We start from the raw sequence: 7,187 nt of genomic DNA on the forward strand, positions 1-7,187 counted from the left end.
ATGGACTCATAGGGTTGGAAGGGACTTCAGGAGGTCATCTAGTCCAACCCCTTGCTCAGAGCAGGGCCAATCCCCATACAGATTTTTGCTGCAGATTCCTAAACTGCCCCCTCAAGGATTGGACTCACAACCCTGGGTTTGGCAGGCCAATGTTCAAACCACTGAGCTATCCCTCTCCTCAGCAAAGAAGGACTCCAGAAAGATAAAAAAAATTTTAAAGACCTTGGAGAATAGTTTATCATCTGACCAGGGACTTGAACCCTGGGACCCTCAGATTAAAAGCCTGATACTCTACCAACTGAGCTAGCTAGGCTTCATGTCCAGTTATGTATTTTCAGTCTTCTTCCTTGCCCTCACTAGGCAACCACATTACAAATGTTGCCTCCCCTCCCATTTCTATATTGGTCTTTGAGTTTGGGATACTAGCAACTAAGTGAAATATATAAGAATGACCTGATCTCTGTTCCAGAAGTTTTATTTGGAGGTTGTGGTGCTAGGGGCTAGGTCCCAGGATTGTGAGTTAGGACTCCTATTCTACAAACAAAATTTACATGTGGTTGTGGGCATGTAGGAGGGTGTGGTCCTCCCTTGCTGTCAGTATCTGAGGGAGGCCACACCCTCCTACATGCCCACAACCACATGTAAATTTTATCACACCCCTGGAACAAGTCTTAAAAAAGGGGGAAGTTAGCAGTCTCTAGGGCTCCAAACCTGAGGCAGAGTAGAGCAGAAAATAGTTCAGGGGGCCCAGGCAAGGGCAGGGCACCAAACAAACAGTCTAGCATCCTAGCTTAGTGGATAGTAGGCCGACACAGATCTCCACTGTCTCCCAGCCCAGGGACCTAATGGTGGCACTGCCACTGGGTCAGTGGGGATCCAGCCACAACACACTGACCTAGAATCAGCCAGCAGGGTAGCCGGACAGTAGTTAGCTGCCCTGGGCAACTTCCTCCCCTCCCCTCAGGGTGTACCTGAACCCTGAGGTCATCTTCCATCTCCCCAGGGTACCCTGTCAGCAGCCCCTCAGCATCAGGCGTGTCTGGCAGTTTGTGTAGCTCAAGTGAGTCCTCAGGACAGCAGAAGTTTTCTACAAGCTCCGGTTCCAGCAGCAGGCTGGGAGCATCTGTCTCCCTCAGCAGCTCTAACCCAACTGAGCTACTGACCCACCTCTTATACTTCCTATTCCTATCCCGCCCTTTTGCTTCCAGTGTGGTGACGGAGGCCCTCTCAGTTCCGCCATCCCCAAGGGTGTCTGGCATTCCCTCGCTGTCAATTTCCGAGGAAGGTCACTCCTCTTTGCTACAGTGGTTTTAGACAAGGCAATCAACATCTATTTTCCTCATTTATACAATGGAGATAACACTTTCCTAGCTCACCACCTAGATCAGGCTCACTTCTTTAATGGCAGATTGAGAATCTTTTCTTCCCATTGGTGAGCAGTTACTCACACCAGGAGTCACATTAACTTCAGTGGGAATACTTGTGCCAGGCAGTAAGGGGTTTGCAGCCTTTCTAAAGGGCTGTAAGATGAAAGATGCTATAGAAGTTCAATTTATGACTAACAAATGTCACTGAAGTGCAGCATACTGAACATAAGGGAGCGATGCATTGGCAAAGGAAAGCATCTGACCAACGAACCCTGAAAATGGATTTTATGATAGTCAAATCATACTTACATTTGTTGTTCAAGGGCAGATAAGTAGCTCCGGGTGACTAGATTCAGAATTTTGCATGAACTCCTTTTATAATCATTTTGTCCTATTCCCCATTGTAATGTTTCCTGAGAGCTATTTTCCTATTGATTTTCATTCAGTTCAGTACACACTTCAGTATGAGACTAGTGCTGTAGGAATTCACGCAGCTGCCTTCTGTCTCCACTACAGCACCAGTGCTGTTAGCAGAAATATTCACAGAGGGCAAACAACAATTTTGCTTACTGCTTTTGAAGAGCAGCAGGGGGAGTGCCCAGTGTATGCAATAAACTGATGGCTTTTATGTCAGTTCTCAAGATACATAGTACACGTGTCTTTCTGCATCTGGGACTTAGATGCTGAGGGCCTGATTTTCAGAAAGGCGGAGCCTCCCCAACTTCCACTGAATACAATGGGCCTTGCAGGTGCTCTGCACCTTTGAAAAACAGATCCTGTACTGATTAATGCCTTTATAAATGCCCAAAGTAGAGTACCAGGAATATGGAATGTGGAGAACACTTCCTCTAACAGGGTTAAGTAGATCAAACAGAATGACCTTTTAAAACTCCATTTGGTACTGGAACACTGGGAAAAGAAGTGGGGGAGAGAATGCAGTTTTGTGATTGCAGAGGTTGTTGTGATCAAACCCTGCTTGGGTAGCTGTTTATTCCAGTGCATGCTGATGATAGGATTCACCTTTGATCTAAAAGGAATTCCATGACCTATAAAATTTACACCAACGCTGACTCACACGTAGCCGGCTGCTGTCTTTGGGTACCTCTCCCCTTTCACCATATTCTGAGGCTAAACCCTTCATTGATATGTGGGTTTGCAAATAGTTACATCAGATAACAATTGGCATCAATATTCAAATATACATAGATTACTTCCTACTAAATCTCTTGACCTACAATTTTGTATTCAGATAGAAGTAAAGCTTTTCCCTACAAACATGCAATAATCAGAGGCATTGAATTAACCAATAAATGATTCTCAGACTGAGAACATACACACTGTTTAGCTACTCTTGTTGGTTTTGGTTCGGGTTTGTGTATCGGTGTGATGGAAAATTTGGATGAATGTTTGTAACTTCTTGGCAGCATCTGGGATGTTGTGAGGGAGGGAAATTTAATTATACGTTACATGGCCTGGGGCTGAGTGACTCACAAAAAGCCCGTAGGATCTATCTGTTTGGGGTAAGTAAACCAGACCGAGAGATGCTTGTCTAGGGTACGTCTTCACTACCGGCCGTATCGGCAGGTAGCAATCGATTTCTCGGGGATCGATATATCATGTCTCATCCAGACATGATATATCTATCCCCGAACGCGCTCCTGTCGACGGGGAGCCGCAGACGTCGATCCCGTGCCGTGAGGACGGTAGGTAACTCGATCTAAGATACTTCAACTTCAGCTATGCTATTCATGTAGCTGAAGTTGCATATCTTAGATCGATCCCCCCCCCTGCAGTGTAGACCAGCCCTTGGGTCTGTGTCAGAGCGCGGTGTAATGTAATCGCCCAAGCACAGGGCTAGATGCCAGGGACTCCCAGACTCTAATTCTCCTTCCTTTTGTTGCTGTGGGTAAGACAGACTAAGTTTACACTCAGAACGCTACCACAGCACTTGTGCCACTGTAGCACTTCAGTGCAGACACTTACTACAGTGACAGGAGAGGTTCCCCGCTGCTGTAGGTAACGGGAGACAGTAGCTATGTTAATGGAAGAATTCTTCCATCCACCTAGTGCTGTCTACACAGAAGGTTAGGTCGGCTTAACAACGTCTCAAGGGTGTGGATTTTTCACATCCCTGAGAGATGTTGCTATGCCAGTGTAACTTTTCTGTGTAGACTAGCCGTAAGTTAAAGGGACACCATCAACTTGAAATTCAGCCATTTTCAAAAACACAAGTTAACAGTGGTTCCAGGTTATAGGCCTGCTCCTGGGAAGCCCTATCAATTTGAGTAATTTTACACTGGCATCTTTCTTTTTTAAAAACATTTTTGTTTTCCTGTTGGTGGGTGAGCTATAACATCAACAGCGAAGCTAACTGAAAATAGAGGGAAATGGTGAGACTGACTTTACACAAATGTCAGATTGTCCATCCCTTTCTTCTAGTGATAAGCCTTTTCTCACTCAAGTAGTTCCACTGAGTCAGTAGCACAGGTCATACGAAGAGATGCTCACCAGAAAATGATGGGGAAGCAAAGGGAAGCTGTGCAGGGGGAGAGGAGGCTGGGGATGCCAATGGGTGAAATTTGAGGTGCATTGCCCCCTCTAACAAAGGTGAGTGGGGGGAATGCAGGGTCATGTGCTGCTGACACCCCACCTCCCCACCCCCCATTTCTGTGTGGTAGAGCTGCCCGGCTGAGGGACGGTGCCACTCAGATGCTGCTTCCTAGGCTAGTCGTGCTCTGCTTTGTGTGCTGGAAACCATCTTGTTTTCTGCATCACAGTGAGTGCCCCTGGTGGCAGGCCCGGCTTTAGTAAGTGCGGGGCCCAATTCGAACATTTTCGGCGGGGCCCCGGCGAGCCCTCGGCAGGGATGACTAAAAAAAACAACATGTAAAAAAAAGTCTTTCATTTCTTAGTAACCGGTTCCCTATAAAAAGTTCTGATTTGAGGGATGTGCCACAGTATGTATTTTTTATACCAATACAGTTACCATACGTCCGTATTTTCCCAGGAGGAATTTTTAAAATTTAGCTTGACATGTCCGGGAAAATACGGATGTATGTTAACCCTACCTAAAGTTCCTTTTTTAAGAAGATGGGCCTGAACTAGAAATGAGCTCCATTTCATATGTGTGGGTCCCTGCCACTCCCTGCGGGTGTGCTACGTTGACCAGATGTCCCGATTTTATAGAGACAGTCCCGATTTTTGGATCTTTTTCTTATATAGGATCCTATTACCCTCCACCCCGTCCCGATTTTTCACACTTGCTGTCTGGTCACCCTAGGGTGTGCACATGTGTGGGTCCCAGCTGCTCCCTGCTCCCCTCATTGAAGAAGGTGTACAGGGGTTATTGCCCTGGGAACGGCAGGGCACCAGTGGACATAGGGCTGGCTGGAGGCAGGGCAGGGGCTGACTGGAGGTAGGATCTAGCTGCAAGCAGGGCAAGGAGTGCGGGGCTGACTGGAGACGGGTGTGTGGGGTGGGCTGGCTGGCTTCAGCCAGGCCGCAGGTGGGGTATGGCATAGGTTGGCAGGGCTGGAGACAGAGGAGTGCGAGACTGGCTGGCTTCTGGCAGGGGTGTGTGGCAGGAGTTGGCTGGAGATGGTAGGGGGTGCGGGGCTGGTGCAGGCAGGACAGGAGATGCAGGGCTGGTGCGGGAAGGACAGGGGGTGTGGCAGGGGCTGGAGACAGGCTGACTGCGGGCAGGGGGTGCGGGGCTGGCTAGAGACAGGACAGGGGGTGCGGGGCTGGCTGGAGACAGGGCAGGGGGTGCAGGGCTGGCTGGAGACAGGGACTGGCTGCAGGCAGGGGGTGCAGGGCTGGCTAGAGACAGGGCAAGGGGTGCAGGGCTGGCTGGAGACAGGGCAGGGAGTGTGGGGCTGGCTGAAGACGGGCTGGCTGCGGGCAGGAGGTGTGGGGCTGGCTGGAGATGGGCTGGCTGTGGGCAGAGGGTGCAGGGCTGGCTGTAGACAGGGGTTGGCTGCAGACAGGGGCTGGCTGCAGGCAGGGCAAGGGGGCAGGGTGGGTTAGGGGAAATGGGAGAAGAGGGTGAGGGGAAGAGGGAGTGGGGATGGAATGCGGTGAGATAGGGCAGGGGATCTGGGAGTCAGGGGAGGGAGATAAGGGCAGGGGACAGTGAGGAGAGGAAGAGGAAGGAGATGGGGCAAGAGGCAGTGGGAAAGGAAGATGGGATAGGAAGAGGATAGGGGAAACAGGGTGGGGGGAACGGGAGCCTGGCATGTGGCATCCCCACACAGCAGCAGTAGGGGCTCCCCTAGTAAGCAGGCCCATCGAACCCCCACCCTGATGAACCCTGCCCCCCTGCACTTGGACCCCCTGCACTCAGACTCTCACCCCACTAAGGCCTACTCCCCCAGCACCCAACCCCCCCCACTGAGCCCCTCACACCCAGGCCCCTCCACTCTTGGATCCTGCTGGGCTGAGCCTGCCTGCCCACATGTGGTGCACCTGGTGCAGAGGGGCAGGGCCCCAGGGTGTTTCTGGGGCAGGCCCAGCCCTTGCACTGTCAGGGTGCAGCCTCATGGCCGAGTCCCTGTCCCAAGGGGGCTGCTGGTGATTTTCCACCTCTGTGCAGCCAGTGGCCTCTGCGTCCCACTGCCATGCTGGAGCCTCCACATTTATTTATTGACAAATAAAATTTGCAGAATTTTTATATATATTTTTTGTGTGCAGAATTTTTAATTTTGGGGGGCAGAATTCCCTCAGGAGTAAAAGCACTAACCCAAGCTCTCAAAAAAAACCCCAGCCACCAATTAGTTTGATTCTTATTTTCAGCTCAACTATTTCATCCCTTCCTAATTGGGACCAAGAGGACTCTGTTGGCAAGATACTATTCTTAAAATCAGAATTTTGGACCAGAAGGTCAGGTGGCATATATTTATAGCCAGTGCTTAATTTGTAATGAAAGACATACTGGGGCTCAAGCAATTTTTTTACATTCATAACTGATGTGCCAAGCCCAGAGGTGCTGGGGCTATGAACTGCCAAGCCCAAAGGTGCCAGGGCTATGAACTGCCAAGCCCAGAGGTGCTGGGGCTATGAACTGCCAAGCCCAGAGGTGCCAGGGCTATGAACTGCCAAGCCCAGAGGTGCCAGGGCTATGAACTGCCAAGCCCAGAGGTGCTGGGGCTCAGCCCGACAAGCCCTAGCATAAATTAAGCACTATATGTAGCGCCACTGAGGTCACGCTCTGTATAAACTTTTTGATTTCAGTAGTATTGTGTAAGGCAGAATTTGTAAAGACTTTCCCCTACCTTCGCTTGGAAGACCAGAGAGACAGAACTCACAAGTATAGACACAACAGTCTAAATGTCGAAGGCTTTTTTTTTCTATCTAGGGTGACGGGGAGCTAGTATGGGAACTTGTCAGAATGGGTCTCTGCTTCTACCAGTTCAAGTGATCATATTAACCCAGACAATACAATTGTGTTGTTTTCTGATAACTGCATTGTTAGAACAGTTGAAGGGAAGAAAACTGTTCCCATATATTCTGATGCCATTGAAACCTAGTTTTCCAATGGATACATAGTAGGACAGAAACAACAGCTGGACCAAGCCCTAGTCTTCCCAGCACATTTCACCTACAACTGGGAGATTTTAAAGACAGACAAGTTTTAGAGGTTGAAACAAAGGGTTAAACAACGAATTCTACATCTTTAACTAATATGGTGCTTTAGAATATATTGTGCAACCTTCATCCTGCAAAGCAGAATCAAATCTGCAGTCCAGCCTTCAACAGAAAAAGAAATATGAAACATTTTATAATCATGAGCCCAGTGCAGTCACAACGGAGTGGAAGGAAGCC

Source organism: Gopherus evgoodei, chromosome 11 (genome assembly GCF_007399415.2).
Source record: "Gopherus evgoodei ecotype Sinaloan lineage chromosome 11, rGopEvg1_v1.p, whole genome shotgun sequence".
NCBI lineage: Eukaryota > Metazoa > Chordata > Testudines > Testudinidae > Gopherus > Gopherus evgoodei.